We start from the raw sequence: 24,993 nt of genomic DNA, 5'->3' as shown, positions 1-24,993 counted from the left end.
CCATACAACCAAAGATATGAGTATTTCAATGTTCAATTTAGCTACCATTATAGATAAATCTATATATAGATATACCACCTTTCTTGGCAATTTTATAAGTTCTAAATCTCAGCGACTATTGATCATAATTTAACAAATGAAGGCTCGTTGGAAAGGTAATGACCTGAATTGTGTAGTGGACTATGTGACATTTGCCCTTAAGGTCGCACCTTAAGAGGATCATCCATCATCCAGAGCTTATTTTTGGCACTTTTTTTACAGCCATAAAATGTTTCAATCATAGTCATTTGTTTTCCTGATTTTGTATATGAATTACAAACTATCTTATATTTCCCCAAACCTCTGGCCTTGATGGAGGGGGAGGCTAAAACTTGCTGCTATGGATTTCAATAATCTGAAATAACAGCAAGAGGAGACTTGATTCCAAATATTTCCTTCCCTCTTTGGTTTTCATACATAAAATAAATTTCACAGTGTATAAAGATTATTTGATACTGAAGATATTCATAATCGTACCCTATTTCCAAAAGAGGAGAGATATAACATATGAGAAATATTTGGAATCAAGTCTCCTTTCTTCAGATCATTTGAAACCATAGCAGCAAGTTTTAGTCTCCCCTCCATCAAGGCCAGAGCTTTTGGGGAAATATATATGACTAGCGGGAGATACCCGGCGATGCCTGGGTGTCTTGAGGTAAATCAAAACTCCGGGGGGCGGGGGGTTAAATAATTTAAAAAAATGTTTTGGTAGGTGAGTGTATGAGGATCGAACCCATACCCTTCAGTTGGAAATTAATGTGTGAAAAAAAAAACCGTGCGATGTTACCATTGGGCCACCGCGACATACTGCGTAGACATGCTTGAATGTATTTATGTAACTATAAAAACAGGCGCGCGTGATAAAAGTTAACTTTGCTGCTTCCATTTGACCTAATTAAGAAGATCAAATAGAAGTCACGCAACGTCTGAGTTTGTTTATCGAAATTTGACTGTCTGATATACAAGATTGATCAAAGCTGATTGCTTCTGGACGTTTTTCCCGGCGCAATGCCGCGAACACGTCCGTTTGAGTTTAGTTTCACTTTATTTATACTAAAAAGCCCAATCAACACGCGAGAAGCCAAAATAGCAATAATTTTGTAAAAATCGACGTAAATAAATCTATACGCTACACGCTTTCTTAATTCCTAGATATTATTATATAGGACCTATATACACAGTTTTAAGCGATCGTAACGACATCGGAACCGTGTGCTCGAAAAGCCTTTTGAAGACATACACGAAATGGTCACACACATTTTGCCTTTTATATATATAGATTGCTATGCGTGACAGAAATTTGCCATCTTTTCAGTTAAGTGTTGTGCAACAGTGTGCACGTAGGTGACTTTTTAATCCAGCTTTAGTTCTACATGAAAGTACACATGCGACATAAAAACTTTCCTTCTTGTAAAGGTGATCGCATGATAATAAACGACTCATGCGGCATCACAGAGAATCGAAACCAAAATGATTTACTTTTTCCTTTAACGTTAATACCTGAGCTATGAAGATATGTTTGCGGCAAGGCTAAAAATTAAAACATAAGCTAATAGTTATTACGTTTGTAATGCTGTCGTTCGACCATCACTCAACAAATTCGATTTTATTTTTAATTTTCACACTTTTGCACAGATTTTCCTTGGCTAACACCCAAATATAAAGTTTTGCATGGATTCGAATATCCTATATATTAAGTTTCATGTCTGTAGACCAAAAACTGACAGAAGTTGGGAAGGCAAAATTTTTTAAACAAATATATATATATATATATATATATATACGCATATATAAATATATTTAGAAAGAGATTTGTGTTTACTATAAGCTTTTTACACAAATATTTTGCAAATATAAATCATGTAGAATATCTGCACGAATATAATTACACGCAATAGTTAACTAAAGGTGATCATTCCATAAGAAAATCAAAAAAAGTAATAGGGAATTAATTAAAATGTATCTTTAAAAGAATATGCAAATTAGCTAGATCTTTTGCTAGTGAATCCAATTCCACGACCCATATATAACAAAGTTGTATTTTCTTTTTAAATAAATAGAAAAAAGGGTTTTTAATATGAATACCAATACTGTAATAAACCTAGATTTATAGGAGTATAGGTACACACACAAAAAAAAAGCATAGAATTGCTAACTATTATAAAAATTGAAAACTTTGCAAATAGAAAAGTCCGAAAATGTGATTTAAAATTGTAAAATTTTTCAGGTTTTCAATTTTTACCAATTCTCTTCTCAATGACCGATTCTTTTTAATTTTTAAAATATAGAGCTGCTTTCTTAGGGGGTGGGATTACCGCAGAAACCCATGTAATATCTACATATACATATATATATATACATATATATATATATATATATATATATATATATATATGTTACAAGAACAAGTCGCCTGTTCTTGTAAGTGAGTAAATATGAGATAGGATAGCCAAGGATTCGAACTTGCGAAGCTAGATTTGGAATTGAGAATTCTGATCATAAGTTAAAATAATACAGAATGTTATTGAAAATGGAATGCAGAATTACCATTGTTTAGTTCACATAAAATAGTTAGATATCTGTTTATTGAAAAAGGAATGTAATGATGTAATTTTGTTTCTGTTAAAGAAATGAAATTAAAATAAGGAATTTAAAAACGGACAATGGAAAATGTTTGTAAAGTGGGTTAATCAAAAATTAGATTAGAGAGTCGGCTTTGTGGAAACGTGAGGAACAATGCATGTCAGGCCACGTGTCTGATATGCATGTGTTGGTCATGCAATGACGTCATGAGTTTTGAATATAGTTGGAGCTTGGCAAAGGGAGTCGGTCAGTCAGTCAGGGGAGAAGAGAGTAGTCAGAGACAGAGCTGACATTGAACCTTGGAAGCGAAGGGGAGAAGAAAGAATCATGTAGAGACTTGAATTCCTTGATGCAAAGCCATTGACCAGTTGTATGGAATAAACAAACATCTTTTTGTATCTGCGTCTTCGTGTTATGTTATTCAACAGAAAGGTATTGTGAATTTATATTATAAGAACTTTGTGAAAATCATCATCTCAAAAATAGGTAAAGAAATATGTGTGTCAATGTTATAGAAACACTCCCATTCACAGAACTGTCAAAAGTATAAATGTCAAACGCACAATCTATCTCGGTCTATCTATCTATATATAATAAATCTCCTCTCATTGTGTATTACATGCCGTCGGCTCTCCTGTATTAACATGTACCCTGTCTCTTTATATATACAGAACTGTCTCTCTCGTTATATATACGCGATATATCTGCACACCAACATGAACAGACTAACACAAACAACAAATACATACGTCATCTCTTCTAAAATATAACACCCAGTATGCAATATATATATATATATATATATATATATATATATATATATATATATTCGCAAATGTAAAAGTACATCTGTGAGAGAGAGGGGGATCTATAATTTTAGTTTGACTTATAGTTCAAAATCAACACATATCTATCATTTCATCATTAATATAAGCTATGGAAAATAAAAATGGTACTTGTACAGTTTAATCAAGACATTCAAAAATGAAAATATCAAAAAAAGGTTATATTGTACGTATCCGTTTTGGACTGAAGATCTCCGAAAAAAATTTCATTTAATTTGATCGAGTAAGTTTTTTTTTTGTTTTTTTTACAGCGGAAAAACATGATATTATGAGAGTGCGTTGAAGTCAGCCATTATGGAATTTGTTAAACATGCCACGGGGAGATAACTTCACGTAAAACACCGATACCCCTTCCCATCTTTAATACTAGCTTTCCTTCCTAAAAATCAAACCTTTTGCTCGGTATCATAACAAATTGTTTTTTCGCTGTTAAAAAAAAAAAAAAAAAAAAAAAACTACTTGATGAAATTAAGTGAAATTTTTTTTTGGAGAACTTTGTTCCATAACGGATATGTACAATATAACCTTTTTTTCGATATTTTCATCTTTTAATGTCTTGATTAAACTGGACAAGTACCAATAACTCCATGTAAAGTGCCAATACTCCCTCCCCATCTTTAATACCTAGCTTTTCTTCCTAAAAATCAAACCTTTCGCTCGGTATAATAACAAATTGTTTTTCCACTGTAAAAAACAAACTACTTGATGAAATTAAATGAATTTATTTTTCGGAGAACTTTGTTCCAGAACGGATACGTGCAATATAAGCTTTTTTCGATATTTTCATTTTTGAATGTCTTGATTAAACTGTACAAGTACCTTTTTTTTTGTTCCATATTGCAAACGAATAGATAATTTTATTGTTTCTATTATTGTTTTTTTTTGTTCAATATTGCAAATAAATATAATTTTATTGTTTCATTGTTTTTTTTTAATATTGAAAACAAATATAATTTTATTGTTTCATTGTTTTTTTTTAATATTGAAAACAAATATAATTTTATTGTTTCATTGTTTTTTTTTAATATTGAAAACAAATATAATAGGTAATTTTATTGTTTTATTTTTCAATATTGCTAATAAATAGTGCTATTTTTTTTAAAATTATTTTTATTATTGTTCGTTTTTCAATACATATTTTTCTTTTCATACAATTTTCAAAATCCATTTTCTTTGAATACTGTACCTCTATAAGGCCACCATTCGCTCATGTATTGAGTATTGTTGTCACATTTGGGCTGGTGTATCTGCTACTGGTCTCTTACTCCTAGGCAAAGTTCAAAAGAGAGTCGCCAACCTGATAGGTTCTGAACTATCATCTAGGCTTCAACCTCTGTCCGACTGACGAAATGTTGCATCCCTCTGCCTGTTCTACAAGTATTTTAAAGGTGGATGCTCTGACGAACTACAAGCCCTTGTACTCCCTCGACGTAAATACCCCCGACAAACCTGACAAGCAGCAAAATTCCACCCCTACACAGTAGAGATTCCTAGATGTAAGAAAGTTTTCTACTCTAATAGTTTCTTCTCCAGAATTGCTAGGCTCTGGAATTCTCTTCCAGGTTCCTGCTTTCCCAACTGTACTGACATGCAGAAGTTCAAGTGTCATGTGAACAGATCGTTCTGCTCAACTCCTTACGTAGTATCCCTGCAACTTATGTCCAAAGTGGCACTGTGCCTTGTTTGGAATGAAAATGTAATTAAAAGTTAAAAAATGATTAAATAATTATTTAATGACCTTTGTTTTGTTTTTTTAAATAATGAATGTGAAACCCTGCACAATCTATTCCGGTTGTTGCCACTATTCTTATAACTATTAAACATTTCATTAATTTCTGTTAAAATATTCATATTTCACGAATTATTAAACAAAAAAAAAATATATTATTTATAATTTTAATCTATTGTTCTAAGAGAGATAATTACTAAATTAGCTGAAAAAAAAATACATTTTTCTCTTACAATTGCTCAAATGTTTTGTTTAAAAAAAATTACAATATCATCACGTTTTACCATATTTTGTTATTAATGTAATAAAACTGTTACATTAAATGAAATAGTCGAGAAAAAAAAAACAAACATTTTTCTTACAATTCTTAGTAAAATAGAGTTACTTCCCTTAGAACAAAAGGTTAAAATTCCAAATAACTTAAAGTTGTTTTACATATATTTTGATATGTCAATAATTTTGGTTTTCATAACTGAAGAGTACAATGAGTTTATCTGCCAAATTACCAAAGTTACTTTATTCTTGCATACATTTTTTTTTTTTTTATTCAGTAAAAGTTCTGTTAAAGAATCAATATCACTTGGTAACACGCACAGCAATTATACTCATCACGGATGTCACATCAAACAAATCGTATCATCGTGTCACTAATATGAAATAAATATGGGTACTTGTGCAGAATTTGAACCAGATGTCAGTAACCATCGGCTCAGCTTTGCTCAGAACATGACATCATGTGCTCGGTCTTGACTGTAATCTGACGTAAGATGCCAATCAGCCAGTCAATGCGCGGCAAACAGGCAGACTATTGGGGGGGGGGGATATTGAAAAAAAAACATCAATGGGAACTTCTGGACAGTTATCCTTTAGTGTAGACAGAAATTTGGTAATGTCTCCATCTTATATTGGAAAGCTACCCTGTTGGGTTGGCGAAGTTCCTTCCACATCCGCTGTCTCTTTTCACTGTCTGATGCGACCATAGACTTGTTAGCTTACTTAGAATGCTTTAGAGTTAAAAAATCAATGTATTATTACAAGAAAGAAGTCTTAAGAGTTTTTTTTTTCATCTTGAGTTTAACATAAAATGATTTTTCATTTAATATTAAAAAAAAAACAACATAAAACCATTTTTATCACATATGTAATTATTTTTTATATATCCTATTATGTTTATATCGTAAATATTTCTTTTAAAAACTTTGCATACCATCATGGTTTCCAAAATTTGGAAAGATGCACCTGAAGAAGGTTAAAGGTTACCTACTTAAAACTAGTATTTAAAAGATTGTAAGTTGTGTGTGTTTTTTTTTTTTGTATGTTTTTTTTTTCAAAAAGCATCTTCATAACACTGTAAATAATGTATTTATTTCATTTCAGTCAGTTCAGTTTTTACATAAACAAAAGCTTGTAACCCACATGTGATCCTCGGACACTCAATTTAAACAGAATTTCATACACTAGAATTTTCAAACGGTATAAATCAAAATCAGTAGAAAGTGTTATTGATGAAACAAGTACATTCATTGGCATTCACATTTCCTTCATCAGAGTTAAATTATGGGATCATTCTACCACTCCAGTAGATATCTCACTGCTGATACAATTTTTTACCTGTATAAGAGCCAAATACGTCCAAGGATGGAGTATTGTTGCCACATCTGGGCAGGAACTGCTAAAAATACTTATCTTGCTTTGACAGAGTTCAAAATAGAAACTCATTGAATATATGTTACTGTGACATAGGCGGACATATATTCGGGGGGTTTCTAAACGTAATTTGTGTAATTATTTAGTTTGAACTCATTTTTCCAAACTTACCATATTCAACAGCAAGCACACCGCCATTTTGCTTTTTCAAGTATACTGATAAACACTGTATGATTTTCCAACCGTTTACACATTTTAAATTGAGTAAAACCACTAAAAACTTTTGCGGATAGGTAGAAGAGTAATTTATCTTGTCTTTGATAACATTTATTTGTTATATATTTGATTTTTGAACACTTTTCAAATTTAAGTGGATAGTAACACAAACCCAATATTTAAAATTTTTAAGGGGGCTCTGTTTCTAATGCAACATTCTCATAAATCGATTCCCCATTTTTGAAGCATCGACTTTTTTTTTTTTGTCAAATTTTGCAAGCTTAGCCTTTTTTTAAAGCCATTTAGCCTTCAAAACATTGCCAAAATGTTGAAATATTTCCAACATCAGTTAGAAAGTATATAAGAATTGGGTAGGATATAAAGCTTGCAAAATATGACGTGACCCCGAACTCTGTCAGCAGTCAAGTACCACTTGTTTAAACTATAAGGTCAACAAGTCCACATGAACTCTAGTAAAAGTAACCAATAAAAATTCCTAGCAAGTTAACCATCGTCAGAATACTATTTATTCTCTTGGAAAGAAGTGACGCTTTTTATTAAATCACTTCCTTCAAACAGGAGGCATAAAAACTAGACCCAAGCACGTGACTAGGTTCCCCAAAATCAAAGAAGAAAAAGACCCTCCTCCGATCCCCAACCTTCCCATGGCATCTAAGTCATTTAACTTATTTTTCTCACACACTCCTGAAAAATGAAAATGAAAAAAAGAAAAAGAAAAGGGAAACCATTAATTTAAATATTCACTGTAACTGGTAGAGGACAAACAGGTTCTAGGCCTTGTCATATGCCGCCTGGAGGGACCAACAATGGTTCGGGATATCCCTATTCTGTCCCCCAAGTAAAACTCCACTATCGGATGTAGTTTGAGGTCTTACCCAAAACCAACAAGTTCATGCGGGAAGTAAGCTGGGCCTACCCCAATGCCTTTTTCGAGGAGCACATTCAGGACAGTACGACTTCTACCTCTCAGGTGGAGGCTCATTCATACCCACACATTCAAAGTGGTACCACTTGTGGCAGAGGTCATAACCAATCATGTCTAGAACTAGAGCCAAATTTCATCCTCATTTCTGGAGGGCCACGCAGATTAGTATTATCAGTAAGATTCTCAGAAGAAATGGGGGGGGACCATTTCAGTCTCACTCTCGAGGTTAGGTGTGATGAACAATCCTAAAAGATAAAGATGTTTCATTGAATGAACTCGTACAGGACTGTCACCCTGTTTGATGTGAGCTGATCTGAATATATCGTCATACCCCTTAAACAATTCCAGTACAGAGAGTGGAATGGTCTTGAGCTTGAGATGGCAACAACCAAATTTCTACAGTTCCCAGTATCCAAAAACTCTAGGTTTGAGGAAGTTCTTCACAATAACTATTTCATTAACCTTAAGCTGATTTCTAAATGGCACTTGAGAGCATCCAAGAGACTTTCATCCAAGATTCAGCAGATATTCTTGATACCAGATCTGTTGAAACTCCGCCAACCAAATGTTTCTTTCCTCCATAAATTCAATTAATCTTCTCTTGCTTGGAGAAACAGAACAAGAAGGGTCACCTTCATCTAAGTGCAACAGTAATCCAGGGTTTTTATTGGGTCTCAGGAACATATAAGGAACAATGGCCTCCAATTCTGGTTGTTGCTTCACGGTAAGTCAAGGAACGATTGTTTACCGTTCTCTCAATATTAGACATGATAGTCAGAAGAGTAAAATAGCTCACACTGCCTCTGCCAACAATCTTGTAGAAGCAAGTTTTTATTGTCTGGATGCATCTCTTCCAAGCTCCCTCAAACCATAGAGAAAAGAGTGGAATGGTCTTGAGTTTGAGATGGCAACAACCAAATTTCTCTTGATACTCATGATATACAGAAAGATGATTGAACAATTTGACATTTCCCAGGAATGTCTTAGCATTGTCACAATACAAGGTGGAAGGAACCCCAAAGAGATTTATAAAATGAACCGATGCCTGAAAGCAACCTCTTTCCCACAGAAAAGACGTTGCGAGCCTATCTTTGTTTTATCGTTATTTCCATGGCAGGTGCTTGTCTGAACTCCAATCTCTGGTCCCCCCTCGCCAATCTTTCACAAAAAACACCCGTCTAGCTGAATCCACTGTGAAAAATTTCCCCCACTCTATATCTGTGCCTAAATCAAAACGCGGATTCCATGAACAAAGCTTCTTTCTTAGAACTGCATGCCTGTGGAACTGTTCCATCTGCCTGCTTCCCACCGGACTACAACTTGGATGTCTTCAAGTCCAATGTTAACAAATTCCTAATGAACCGCCCCCTTAAGTAAACACTTCATCAAATCTCCACACTAACCTAATGTACTTGCAATAACCCTTATCCCTGAGTGGCTTCCGGGCCTTGATAAGTGGTGATCACTGTGTAAAATAAAAAAAAAAAAAAAAGGACAAAATGCTCATATCTGGCACTACTTCCATAGGTACTGCTCGGACACTTAGGCACGAGAGTAGGAGTGAAGACATCTCTTTCTGTGAGATTCGTTCTTTAACACAGAAGTGTCGCGTGAAGTCCATACCTATGTTCTTAAAAAGAACCTCAAATTCCACACAAGAAAGGGGCAGGTTGGAAACATTGGGAGGTAGTACTGGTCCAGCATTAAATCTTCTGCATACGGTGCAGGATGCCAGAATTTTCGTGACAGCTTGTCTTCCTTACGGAATCCAATATCCACTGCATCTCAATTCATTCAGAGTAGATCCAGTGCTCAAGTGAGAACACTTTGAATGCCAGTCTATAATGATCAATTTTGTTATGTGATGGTTCTTGTCAAGCAAAATGGGGTTCTGGGTTATTATTACTATACTCATACATTCGAAAAAGTTTTCAAAAAATAAATATATAACAAATAAGTGTTACCAAAGGCAAGATAAGCTACTTTTCTACCTAACTGGATAATTATTTAGTTTTCTATTTAATGTAACATGTCTACTCAGCTTGAAAAACAAAGTGTTTACCGATGTATTGGAAAATTAAAAATGGCACCGGACTCTCTGTTGAACACGGTAAGTTTGGGAAAAGGAGTTAAAAATAAAAAACTATATAAAATACTGTTAAAAACCACCCGAAGATATGTCAGCCTATGTCACAGTAACATATATTGAGCAAGTTTCTAACAGTATTTTGTATAGTTTTTTATTTTTAACTCATTTTCCCAAACTTACCGTGTTCAACAGAGACTCTGAATAAACATGTTACATTAAATAAAAGGTACGGACAAAAACGGACGAATAAAGATAGGGGGTCCTAGTTTTGAAAGCTGATTTATCATAATTTTTTTGTAGGTTTCTGACTATTTTTTTTATTGTATTTGAAAGATTAAAGAATGAAGTTAATTTCCAAATGGAAAAAAATATTTGTACACGTGAAAAAAAAAAAGTTATAAAAATGTTTTCACAGTGACCTAACCAATTCAGCTAAATTTTTAAGTTAAATAAATTTATTGTAAAAATCCTTTAAAAGATAAATATAAGTTTTCTGGGTCTATTTCAAAAATAATTAGTAAAGTCCTAAGACATTGAATTAAATAAATAAAAAAAAAAAAAAAACCTTGTTTGTACAAAAAATAGCTTAATTAGCCTGAAAAGCGAGCAATTTTGCGAAGAGCAAAATCGCTACAAACAAAAGTTTTGTAAACATGGAATATACAGAAGCCCAAATTTTCAGCCAGTCGAAAGACTGTATGAAAATGACGTCATGTAATTAAAAGTGAGGAGGGGGGGTGCGCTAGTTTTCTTTTTTTACCCAGACATGCATTTGTACATTCCTATCTTGAACGTTTGTATCATTTTTACGATTTTTTAATTTAATTATTTTTCTATGTTCCTGTTTTTAAATTAATTTTTTTTTTTAATTATTGTTCAAGATTATATAAAAATTATGTTACGCCAAAAGTTTCACATTCATGCAAGCAAGGAAAATATTAAAATCTTACATATAAAAATTATGTGAAACCTGTAATTTAAAAAAAAAAAAAAAAAGAGAAATATTTTTTGCTATTATAATTTTTTTGTGTGAAAATATTAAATAAACAATGTTTAATTTAATAATATCGGTAGTTCGAGAAATTAATATTTCTTCAAGTTATATCAAATTCATTAATACAGACTTTAGGGGTATTTTTCGTAATGTTTTTTTTTCGTAATGTTCCTGTAAAAATTAAATTTTTTTTTTTTTTTAAATCGTTATAATTTATGATGCTTTATTTTCATAAAAAAAGTAAATTCATTCATTTTTTTTTTACTACAGAAAACCATAACTTTAGTAAAGGTATTTTTGTTTAAACAAAATAATACATTTCCACAAAGATTTAAATAAAAATAATGAGTTCAATATATTCCGTGATCATTATTTGATAAATACTTATAATTTCATTAAAATTGATTAATTTCCTGATTTTTGGTGAATTTTGGAGTAAAGGGAGGGCTCAAAATGTTTATACATTTTGAGCATCGGCAGGCATTTTGCACGTACCTATTTGAAAATAATGTCTTAATATCCTGGAAACTACTTGCCAACAGTTTCCGATTCTTCCTGTCATCCGCCGGGCACACCTAAGTAACTTTGTGGAAATCGCAGGTTCATAAATGCAGAAGTACCGTTAAATTACAGAACACTTATATAAAAAAAAAAAAAAAAGCGCCCCCCCCTCCTCATGTTAAGAATCGTTTTCTGAGCACACATAACTTTAAATCTACATACTGCTAAGATTCTGTAGCTCACTTGATGTCATCAATGGCTTTGTAAAACGATGTTCCTATTTACTTGTCTCCCCACGAGTGCAGTGCAGAGTTAGACAGAAGGTCGGTTTTTAACGCGAGGGGAAACCCAGCTCTCCCAAAACAGGTGTGAGAAATTAATCTCACAAACTCAATACTCCCTGGCTGAGGACAAAATAATTCCACAATTACAAAACTGTACTTTTAAACTCAAATTTTATTCATTTATAACATCAAAGAAAGGTTATTGGTCCGGGTACAGTTCTTGTAAAACGGTGGGTCAGTTTTGCCTCCCAAATTGGGAGCCAGTAGTTAACTCCCTTTGTTGGAGTGGTAACGTGGTTTTCCTTCGAAAAGGTCCTTGATAATTCATGGTGTTCTCGACAAGAGTTCTGGTGCCTTTAATTTAAGCATAAATCGAGTTCTTGGAACCCTAATTAAATTGATAAAGTTCAAACATTTAGATGATATAAACACGATGAAAATATTCAAATGATGCCATCCTCTAATTGGGATATCTTCGGCACAATATAAAGGTGTCTCTGCTTGTAGAGATTTCAAGTCCTTTTTTCACCAAACATTTAGGTGATATAAATATGAAGAAATTGTTGCGGCTCCATTCTTGATAAGGCATTCTTCTCGGAGCCGACTTTTGGTGAGTCTCGCTCTTGCCAGAAGTTTTCATAGACTGAAAAACAAATGGATGTTTTCAAAAAAGGCGCCAAGTACAAATTAACCAATCACAGGCTGCCTACAAGAAATGTGCATAGGCGCCGTAAAACATGAAAATGACATTGTAACTGGAATTTCTCACACAAGCACTTTGAGTTGGGTTAAAAACAAAGGTTGCCTTAGTCTAGAAGGATTGCTGTCTTCACTGAATGTGAAAAGATATAGAGTAGTAACAGACTATTATTACATTTGTCTCTTAAGTCAAGAAATATGGAGGACAACCGAACACAGTAAATACCATCACAAAATAATGACGTCATCATTTTGTAATATGAGAGAGCGACAGGGCGAGGCGAGAAAGGTTCTTTATCTAGATGGTCATTTAGGAAATTTACTATACTACTACAGCTTTATGGATCTTGTTTATGGATAACGTCACCATTATTTAATGTTATCCATTAAAAAAGTGAAAGAGATAACAGTGCACAATGGATGACGTCACAAAATGATATCATCCATCAAACCAGAGAGCGAGCGGTGGGTATTAGAGTTTTATTTAGATGAATCCGAACCGTGACCCGAGGTATCTATTCTAGAAGTTTATTTAAAATCGCACAGAATATAAGACCCTTGATCATAGTGAAGTACTGTGTGTACGACTCTTGTTCAGTTTCAGACGGTGATCTTCCCATGCATTACCTCCTCCTTAAGAGCCTCCATCCTCGGAGAAATACTGACGGGGCCCGATTACAGTAAAACCATCCAGAGTACCTCCTTTCAAGGGGGTAGGGATTCCCAGACTATAAATTGATTATAAATGTCAAACATAGTCACTGGGGAGGGTGTGGGGGGGGGTTAATGCCGGCCGAAGAATTCTTTAAAATTTCAAGTTGTTATGTCTGAAAGTTTTGATATACGATTTATGCAGAATACGGACTGTGCTATTTTATAGATGTGATTTTTAAGTTTGTACGGTATCTTTTGTTGGTAAATATAAAGAATTACTCCACCCTCGAAAATTCCTTTAAAATTACCACTCTTGCAGGTTTTCGGGATCGCTGAAAACGAAAATAACGTTTAAAATTACGGCAAACGAGTAGTTTCCAAGATATGAATAAATGTTAGTTTTTAAAAAGTGGGGGATCGCTTTTCTATATTGATTTAACTTCAAATGAGCACCCACTTTGTGGCCACGATTTTTCCGGGGAAGGGGACTTTCTGGTGGGAGGCGGCCGCCACACCTTCCACCAAATGTAAACAGAATTTTTGTAAAATATTAAACAGTTCTTCTGCTCAAAACAGTTAATTAAACTGCATAAGCACCTGTTAAAAAACAATACAAGTTCTATAATTGAATATCCCCTCCAAAAAAAAGAACGAAAAACAAACCGGCAAAAAGAAAGAAAAGAAATTTACTATAAAGTGCATGCTTCTTCATATCTTGAAACTACTTGTTTCTTGGAATTTTTAAAAGTTAATGGTATTTTTAAAGGATTTTCAGAGTGTGGAAAGAACCCCCCCCCCCCCGGAAAAATCGTGGCCACAAAGTGGGTGCTCATTTGAAGTTAAATTAATATAGAAAAGTGATCCCCACTTTTTAAAAACTAACATTTCTTCATATCTTGGAAACTACTCGTTTGCCGTAATTTTAAACGTTATTTTCGTTTTCAGCGAGCCCGAAAACCTACAAGAGTGGTTATTTTAAAGGAATTTTCGAGGGTGGAGTAATTCTTCATATTTACTTTTTTGTTTATTAAATTGTTAGATGAAAGTACAGAAGAGTTTTCTTTTTCTTTGAAAAAATTAAAAAAAAATTTTTTTTTAAATCGGTCAATTTTTACGACGTGTCCCAGCGCCCCAACATCCCCAGGTTAAGAAGGCTTTTGGAATAAACACCCTCCCCACATCAACCTTAAAAGCCGTTCTTAACAGTGGGGGGGGGGGTATAATACGCACTTCTCTCTCCATGTGAAGAATGGGTTTCTACTTTCTAAATAATAACGTTATTATTTCAGCACAGTACAGTCCGTATTCTGCATAAATACAAAAACAGAATATCCCCAAGTCAGTTTCTGAAATGGCTGAAACAGTTTACGCAGATTTGAAAGCCGCAAAAACAAACGCAAAAAGGCAGACGATACTAAGCATACGAATGGTTAGATAACCTTTTTTTGTTGTTTTTTTAAATTAACCCATAAAAAAAGAAAAAAAACAGCTTTCAAATCGTAAACTGCTTCGGTCTTTTCTGCAATTGACTCATGATGGTCTGTTAAATATTAGGTTATTTTTTATTTGTTGTTTCCAATCCAAAATGTCCCATTTGATTCAGCGGGGTGTGGAGTCTACATGACCCTGTGTCTAATCGCATAAGATAAACAAATTTGGCCAACCCACTCGGATTAAAGTGTAGTACCTGTTCTACAGGACTACATTTTTGCAGAATTTTACTCTCACTCTCCAGAGAAGAGAGAGAGGGGCTTATTTCCGATCTTCTGAAGCGCTTTCATACACAGCTAATTTTACCCCCAGTAAAAAAAAAAAAAAAAAAAAAAAAAATAGAAAAAAAATGTGTCCCTCATTTGGGGAGTGAGATTCCGGTCTCTACAACCGTACTTTACCCTCGTGGGGAGGGGTCAAGTAAACCTAGACAAAAATGGAGTTTCATCAAGTTTATTTTTATTCAAACAAAAACATTTTTTTTTTTTTTTTGCAACACTTGGAATTTTGTTATTGTTTATAACAAATAATGCTAACGTTACAAGATTAAACGGCAATAAATATTTTTTTCTCCTTTTAAGCATGCAGATATATATTTTTTTTTAAGTAGTTAAGTTTTTTAAATAATGGCTAAGAATGAAATAATTTTACTTGCAGTCACTTACCTTCTTGCTAACATGTCTAATAATAGATAATCGAGGCGAGAAATTAATACAAACTACAACGGGGCAAGCGCGCGAGTCACGTGGTCTTCCTCTAAATGATTTAGTACAACAAGAGTTGTCTGCCCTTGCTTAGATTTTTTTTTCTTCTTTTATTTATTTATTGCTTAATCAGCTATAATTCTCTCGGCAGCGCCCGGGAGGCATTTTCTTTCATTTTTGTTATTTTTTTGTTATTTTTAACCAAATTATTATTTTTTTTTTAAATAGAACTTTGAATGTAATTATAGCGGTATCGTATGAATTATTAATTTAACCAAACTGGGTTCTTATTTAAAATTCAACCTAATTAAAGAATACAAAAATGAAAGGGGAAAAATCTTTATGATTTATGACCTATCCGTCAACGAAGATGTCATATTGTAAAAATTCGCACATATGCAAGTTTAGGCTGTAAAGATAGCCTCTAACCCTTGTATGACTAACAGGAACAGCTTTTAAAATTACACCGTGGTGAGTGGTGACGTTATCTAAATAAACGTCAATGATTGATTCATTAGTTTCATTTTCTTTTTTTTTCTTTTTCTTTTTTTTCTTTTTCTTTTTTTTTTCACGTAATGGTAAAAAAACAATATATTATTGTAGTCTAAATCATGTTAATAAACATTAAACAATGATTAAAAAAAAAAGAATGTTTGGTCAAAATGCGTTAGAGTACCAATTACTTACCTTTAAAAGGTGGATTTTTAGAGGTATTTGGTTCTGTTTTGAACGAATATCACAAAAATTGAATGCGTACGCGCAGAAACAAACATGGCCACCAGTGAAAACAGTAGAGAATATATTAGATAATAACGGTTTTAATATCATAAAAACAACTTGTTGGCGACAAATTTAAATGTGATATTTGTTTAAAACAGATCTGAGTACGCCACAAAATCAACTTTTGGGTTTATATTACTGTACACATAGATTCGAAAAAGTTGTCAAAAAACAAAAATATAACAAATAAATGTTATCAAAGGCAAGATAAGTTACTTTTCTACCAAACTGGATATATTTTTTGTGTTTTTATTCAATGTAACAAGCTGAATAAATATGTTACATTGTAACATATTTATTCAGCTCGAAAAACATGCAGTGTTTACCGATGTATTGGACAATTCAAAATGGCGGCCGACTCTCTCTCTTAAACACGGTAAGTTCGAGAAAAGGTGTTATACATAATAAACTAGACAAAATATTATATAAAAATAAAAAAAACACCGAATATATGTCAACCTATGTCACGGTAATATATATTGAGCGAATTTCTAACAGTATTTTGTCCAGTTTATTATTTATAACATCTTTTCCCGAACTTACCGTGTTTAAGAGAGAGTCAGCCGCCATTTTTAATTTTCCAATACATCGGTAAACACTGCATGTTTTTCGAGCTGAATAAACATGTTACATTGAATAAAAACACGAAAATTATATCCAGTTTGGTAGAAAAGTAACTTATCTTGCCTTTGATAACATTTATTTGTTATATATTTGTTTTTTGACAACTTTTTCGAATCTGTGTGTACAGTAATACAAACCCCAACTTTTTAAAGGTAAGTCTTGAGTTGGTATTCTAGCTCATTTTGATCAAACATTTTTGTTTTTTAATTTATTTGTCTAATGTTAACGAACCAATCATTGACGTTTATTTAGATGACGTCACAACGGTAGAATTTCACAAACTATTCTCTTTAGTCATGCAAGGGTTAGAAGTAATCTTTAAAGCCCAGACTGCATATTTGTCCCCAAAATCACATAAATTGATTAAAAACATTCGTAAAAACGTTGACAAACATAAAAATCTGACGACCCTCACATACCGATTTTTCAATTAATTAATTAATTAACTGATTAAAAAGTTTTCCATGTGTTTGAATAGCCTATGTACCAAATTTTGAGTCTGTAGATCAAAAATTTGTTGAGTATATAGGTTGAGAAGTGTCCTCACACACGCGCACACACACACACACATTCTTATTTTTCTAAATATAATAGCAGGCTGCCCTGCGTTGCCTGGTTGTAAAATACGCATGAATCTTATATTTTAATTGATACAGAAACTGAGACATGTGCATGCAAATAATGTTTTTTCTAATCTTCTTGTAAGTAAAAAAAAATACTCAAGCCGAGATTGAAACCAAAACCTAAAGACAGTGAGTCAAGAATGATAACCATTAGACCAGCTCGCCAGCTTCTTTAAAAAGTGAAATCAAACCTTGTGAAACAGTTGACAAACACAAAAATTTGATGACCTTCCACCACATACCAATTTTTCAATTTTTACCCATTAGCAGCCTTTTTTCCGTATGTAAACCAATTAAAATGTGCGCGAGCCTTTTCTAGACTCACACAAAAACATGCGTTCACATCTCAAGCTATATTACTTGTCATATACATACGCGCACACAAACATACGTGCCCACGTCCACACACGTACATATATTCACGTATATACACTCACATTCACGTGTATACACACACACGCTAACGGACACACACACGCACACGTACGCACGCAAGGACAACGTCACTTCCCCTTTCAAAGGAAATCCACACATGTGCAAAAGACCACCGGAAACAAGTATAAAAGCAAGAGACAAGCTGTTTCCAACCCTTTTCGCCTTAGCTCTCGAGCTGAGCGGTCGTCTGACCATTCGCCCCCCCCCCTTTCGAGGCGCCCGCGTGCATCACGTCCCCTGCGACTATGTATGGGGCACGAGCTAACAAACAGTACGTATACTTTATACGCTTTCTATCTCCATAACCTGGATTGACATTCTCACTCTTTCTCTCTCTATATATACAACTTATCCCTGAGAATACATGCGCATAGTTGACTGCTAACTGATGTCAACCCTCTATCCTTTGTTTTTGTCTACACGCTGGACTATCATTACTCACTTTTCTTCCCACGCACGAACAAACGATAGTGAGATGAACACACATTTCCTTTTCTTTCTACACCACCAGTTCCGCAACAAACGATGGTTACACCCGCGCGGACATGGACACATGTTATATCTAAAACATTCATTCTTTCAACAGTAAATAAACAACACGTTTATCTTATCCATCAATTAAGTCTTTGTTTCCTTCTTTCCATCCGTTTCATGATTTTCTTTTGTAACAGGATTAGGATTTATATATCTTAGTCCTCTACAAATGTTTTCCACGTGTCTGAATACACTATATACCAAATTTCAAGTCTGTAGAGCCAAAAATTCGTTGAGTATATGTTGAAAAGTGTCTGTTGAAATTTTAATAAAGAAATAAGTTTTATTTATTTTTTTATTTACACATATTCAACATCTTCAAATTAGTCTCTAAAGTATTAACAGGAGAAACTGGCCGTGTTTTGAGGATTTCTTTTCTGTAAAGAACAGAAATTAATTTTGCCGTCAAGTCAAGCAGATTATTGGCACATGTGACCTCCAAGAAAGATTATTCAACCAAAGCTTTCTTCACAAAAAAAAATATTCCATTAATACCAGAATTTATCCCGTTAATTACTTTATGTGTACACATAAAGCCGACCAAGGTGGCTTTATTTCTGTCGTTTCTTTCCTTTGAATTTAAAGGTATCTGAGCCTGCACAAAGGGAAAATATTTTACCTCTTTTTCCCATTTAAGGTCAAAGAGACTTTATTTGTTTGTGATTCCTTTCAGAAAAGAAAAACAAACATTTTGTAGAAAGACTGAACATTTTGTTAAAGGAAGGGCTGAACTTAAAATAAGGACTTAAAAGAACTGTTTTCTGTTTTTTATATATTCTTTTCTTTCAGCCTTTCTTACAAGTAAGAATTGTCGTCTTTTTTGTATTTGTATTATTTTTTATTTTAAATGTTTCTTAAGGGGTTTTTTTTAAAACCCCTAGCTTTGGGAAATAAAGACAATTGATAACTTTTTATTTTAATAAATTTGGATCATTTTAAACACATTTCGGGTCTGTATTTATTTTGCTCATTTCTATTAGTTTCCTATTTCCAACAAATTTGCTTTTTTTCCCCCTTTTTTTTCTTTCAATTTTGTTACCATGGAAAACGGATTTTGGAAACGAACCCCAAATTTCGTTATGTCCTCACACACACACACACACACACACACACACACATTGTCACTTTTATAGATAGACTAAGATAATCAAATTTTATCAATAATTAAAAAGGGCTGTCTTGCATCACTATCTTAAAAAAAAAAACAAAAAAAAAAAAACAAGGGCAGATAAGTCCACAATAATTCAAACTTGCAAGATTATCTTTGTAATGCTAGTGATTTCACATTAATCAGTAAAAATCGTAAAAAATAAAACTAATTGATCAATTTTTTTCAAAAAGAGGAAACTCTACATGAATAGCAATTGTCTGATATGAAGGGTTTTCCCCACATTGATCAAAGCTAAGTGCTTTCAAGACGTCGTGGCATGAAAGGCTGCTGACGGCTTTGCATCGGTGAGTTCTGCTTTATTTATATGAAAAAGACCAACAAACACGTGAAAGAATGGAATAGTGTGAATTTTATAAAAGTCGATCAAAATAAATGTAGATACGACATCCGTTCACAAATCGTAGATATTATGATCTAGGGAGCATATAAATAGTTGTTAAATATAGTAATGTACATGGTCGGTTTGCCTTTTATATATATAGACTAGCGAAGGGTACCCGGCGTTGCCCGAGTGTTTGGAGGTGTGTGTGGAAACTCTGAGGGTGGGGGAGGGTTAAAAAAAATATTTTGTAGGTAAGTATGAGGATCGAACCCGAACCCTTGAGGCAAAGTTGTAAATTAAAGTGTGAAAAAAAAAAAGTGCAACGTTAACCATTGCCCCACCGCGAGATGCTAACGGAAGCACGTTTGAATTTATTTAATTACTTGGATTTGGCAGGTGCCCGTTTTAATGACTTAATGAGATCAAGTTTGACTGCGGGATAGTATTTCATTTACTGCAGGAACGCTTCCCAAAATCTTATAGGAAAAAGACTAACCCACATGCGGTGAGTGACAAATGTTGAATATTTATCTTCCCAAAGTCGAGCAAATTAAATAGACAGGCGAGCTTCATTGTTATCTCTGAGATATTACGATTTATATGCGATATAAAAAGTTTTAAAAAGTTGTTAGGCGACTGACCGCTTCTCTGAAAAAAGCCTTTTGTAGACATACAGAAAAAGCGAACACACATACAAACATACATACACTTTCGCTTTTATATTTATAGATTAGCGGGGGTGCCTGGCGTTGCCTGGGCGTTTGTATGTTTGTATAGGAAAAAAAAGTGAAGGAGGAAAAAAGTTTTGGTAGGCAGGTAGGCTCGAACCCAAAGCTTTGAGGTGAAGGCAGAAAAGAAAGTGAAAGAAAACATGATATCTTACCGCGAGGCTAAGAGGGCAGAGAAATTGAGAATCATTCAAATTAAACGATTAAAAAGTTAAGTGAATGAGTTCACACATGTGCATAAACTTAATGAAGTCGCGCCATAGGGGAATGAAATCACACACTTAACTTTGGCTGCATATTTGTTTGTTTCCCTGAGATGTTGGGGAAAACCAGCTCTCCATAAAAAGAGGAGTGTCCAAATGAATTGCAATTGTCTGATATGACGAGTTTTCCCCACATTGATCAAAGCTTATTGCTTTCTGGACGTCCCTCGGAAGAGTGTCAGGGAAATGTAATTTCTTTGAATACTTTTGCTTTATTTATATGCAAAAACACAAACAAGCACGCGAGAAGACAGAATAGTGGGAATTTTATGAAATAAAAGCCGCTCAAATAAAAGATAGACACGACGTCCATTCGCAAATTAGATATATTATAATCCAGGGAGTATATAAAAAGTTATAAGAAATGGTCGTTTCATAAATTGTAGATATTATAATCTAAGGAGTATATAAAAAGTTCTAAGACATAGTAATCCCCTTGGAGAACTCCTGCGAAAAAAGTCTTTGCCGGACATGCAGAAAAAATTCACACACACACACACACATTTTGCCTTTTATATATATAGACTAGCGGGGGTGCCCGGTATTGCCCATGTGTTTGTCAGTGTAAAAGAAAAAAAAAGTTTTCATAGGTAGGTAGGTAGGAGGCTTGTACCCGAAGCCTTGTGGTGAAGGTGGAAAAGAATGGGAAAATAAACTGGCATCTTACCTGTTCGGCCACGATGGGGGAGGAATGAAAAGCATTTTAATTTAATGATTAAATGAGGTAAAACATCATGCCATAAAAGGAATGAAATTCTGCACTTAAATTTTGCTGCCAGGCAGTTTTTTGATTTTGTTTCCCCAACTTTGACTGCGTGGTAGTTTTTTTGGTTTTGTTTCCCCAAGATGTTGAGAGGGGGTACTCAGCTCCCCCATAAAAAGGGGAGTGTCCAAATGAATAGCAATTGTCTGATATAAGGGGTTTCCCCCACATTGATCAAACCTCATTGCTTTTCTGGACTTGCTTATGCTACGCATTCAGTTTCGCTTTTATAATAAAAAGCCAAAGAAACATGCGTAGACTAAGAAATATCGCGAAACTAGCATGTAAAAGTCCTTCAAATAGAAGATAGACATGACCTCCCTTCGTAAATTGTAGATATTATAATCTAGACATTATATAAAAAGTTTTAAGAATGAGTGACATGCCTTTGTGGGGCATACACAAAAAATGCACACACACACACACATTTTTTCACTTTTATATTATAGATTAAAATTGTTAAAAACTGTAAGTTTTTATTTTCTTGGTTAAAAAAAAAACACTTGGTCAATTTATATGATTTTTGGAATATGATTTCTTCATTCCATGCTGAGGACGTACATCATAACGAATTTTCTGTATTTTTATTTTTTTAGATAAGTTTAATTCTAAATATGCACTAAGTTTCGTGTAAAAAGAAAAATCAGCAAATAACTGTTCCACATGCTTTAAAATTTATTTTTCTACTTGATTGAAAGGAGAAAAGTACAAAATTCAAAGACAGTGTCGCGGTGTACCAGATCACCACTCCCATTTTGTTAACCTGACATCCCTAGAAATATGCCACAACTACATGGGCTAAAAATAGCGACGACCGTTTGTAATGTTAAAGTTGGTTGATTAAATGACAGAAGCATTGTTGTTTTATTAACGTTTTATTAATATATATACAAGATGACTTTTTGATGCATTAGTTAAGCCATGCTCAAAATCACTCTTCTTCTTGCATGTGTTTCTATACCAAAAGGTCCAATCCTCACACGTAAGAAAATAGTGCTGATATCATTACACCGTTTACAAACAACAATAACAACAAAGAAAAAACACTGTTACATCCTTACTTTAAATAAGAATACAGCAAGAAACACAGGGTTATGGGTGAAAGACAAAGGGGTTTATTTACAAGGGAATACATGTGAAATAAGAGTTACTCGACATCTTTTCTTATTCTCTTCCTGTCTTTTTTCCTTCTCTCTCAGTCACGTGAGAGGGTCAATATATCCATAGTTCATTTCATCTATGAAGGGATGTTAGGTTATTCCATTACATCAAACACAAAACTTCATTTTTCACAAACTAAACAAAAACAAAGAGCTATTATTTCGAACACCGATAACACTTTTAATTGTAAGTAATACGGTGTGAAATTAATTAGTCATTCATTTGTTTATCAAGCCAGTCGACTGTAGCATAGACAGTTTTCCACGAAACAAGCGTTTTCACAGCAAAAATAAAAGCAACATGTCAAGGGAGTTAGGGGTCTCTCAAAATGCAACTCTGACGCTCCCAGTCAAGTCATTCGAGCCCAGCAGTTGAAGGGACACAGTAGCAGCAGTAGTTCAAACAGCTCTTTTAGGGGCTAACTATCACAAAGTTTAACTGCGATTCAAACTGCCCTTTTCAGGGTTAACTTTCAAAAAATTGCCTGGATGCAATATACACCTCACTCTCTGCTACTATTTGCCTTCTGAGACTCTCTTCTACAGTCAGCAACTTTTGCAGTACATAACTCGCTCCAGTAGCTTCAGCTCACTCCTGCAGCTTCTAGTGACTTCAGCTCTCTCTTGTGGCTCTAGCTATCCTCCCCCGTGGTCCTTGATGCCCGGTTACCAGCTTAGGTTCCCATCAACATCTAGCTACCCGTTCCAGTGCCCATTGATATCTGGCTACCAGTTCCAGCATCAGACCCTGGCACATCATCCTACCTCAAAGCCACAACAATTTCAATACAACAACACGTCCGTTCTTGTCCTAGTTGATCCTGATACACGATCTCTTTTGTCATTCATTTTACCATTTTTTTGGGGGGTGGGGTAAAAATAAAACACGATATCCTATCACCTTTAACCAAACATTTGCGTTTGTCATCTTTCTTTACTATTGGTGTTACCTCTTTGCCGTGTGTATACTTTCTTAGTTGTAACGTTGACTGGCATCTTCACACCTTCCAACCCGCTCCAACAATAATCTAAAAACGTCTGTCAGTCATTGTTGTTTTACAAACTAACGTAATCTATTTGGCCTTAGATATATCTAGGACTATACTCTATACTAGGGTTATATTCCAGGATTCATATCAGTCTTGGTGCAACATCATTCTGCTGGCCAAAATCCTGCAGCAATTATGTCAAAAGCAACAGTTTCTAGTGAAGTGACCAAAGGACACTGTGACCAGAGTTCATCATCCCAGCATCCATCAATTGATCCACACACCAGCATCATCATCACTTAAAAGACATTTTAATCAGGATAACAATTATCACCAAAATTTTGTCATTGCTGTAGTTTTATCTATGCCTTTTTCTTATTTGTAAGACCAATTACTTCATTTTTTCTTTTTTTTTTACACGGTGGTCATCACTTATCAAGACCCGGAAGCCACTCAGGGATAAGGGTTATTGCAAGTACAGTAACAAACAATTTGATTGAATTAAAGTGAGTTTTATTTTTGAGTAGCGTTGGTGCCCCGCAATGCCTGGGTGTTTTGAGGTGTTGAGAAAAAAAAAAGTGGTAGTAGGCAGGCAGACTCAAACCCGTACTTCGAAGGAGGAAAATAATGTGAAAAAAATCCCCCAAAAACGTGACGTCTTTGTCGTTGCTTCCATCACCAAACCGGAAGTAGTGAAGGTTTAAATTAGAACTAGTCAATTGAAAAGAGGGGATGATTTTCGAAAATATCAGCGAAAAATGCGACCTCTACTTGTAGAAGAGAGGGTGAAGGAATCAATGATTTTAGCCAATTTTTCAATATTTGTCATCCGAAGGGTCGAGCTTCAAAACGATACTGATATCGTGAAAATCTGTTGCCTCTGTCAAAAGTTTTAGGCAGACATACATACATACATAAATACATTTAAACAGACAGGTGAGATTTATATTATAGACTAGCAGGAGGTACCTGGCGTTGCCTGGGTGTTTGGAGGTCTGTGTGTGTTAAAAAAAAATGTTGGCCGGGCGTTTGGAGGGGTTAAAGAAAAACAAAAAAGTTTTAGTAGGAAGGTAGGATTGAACCCCGAAGCCTTGACGCGAAGGTGGAAATGAAAGGGAAAAGAAGCCAGACACCTAACCACCTCAGCCACGAGGGAAGAGGAATTGATAAATGTGTTAAA

The 24,993-nt window shown here is 34.2% G+C and overlaps 1 protein-coding gene across 1 annotated transcript in view; it reads right to left on the bottom strand.

Annotated features, from left to right (window-relative positions):
* LOC145263081 (glycoprotein endo-alpha-1,2-mannosidase-like) overlaps positions 1-15,497 on the bottom strand; it is a 111,089-nt gene extending 95,592 nt beyond the window's left edge. The window contains exon 1 of the mRNA XM_080119956.1: positions 15,383-15,497. The gene's annotated coding sequence lies outside the window, so the exon portion shown is untranslated. The remainder of the gene's footprint in view (positions 1-15,382) is intronic.
* Positions 15,498-24,993: the final 9,496 nt, after the last annotated feature.

Source organism: Euprymna scolopes, chromosome 38 (genome assembly GCF_053919585.1).
Source record: "Euprymna scolopes isolate OS-2025 chromosome 38, ASM5391958v1, whole genome shotgun sequence".
Lineage (NCBI taxonomy): Eukaryota > Metazoa > Mollusca > Cephalopoda > Sepiida > Sepiolidae > Euprymna > Euprymna scolopes.
The sequence above is the reverse complement of the archived record's forward strand: the minus strand, read 5'-3'. Positions and strand labels throughout refer to the sequence as shown.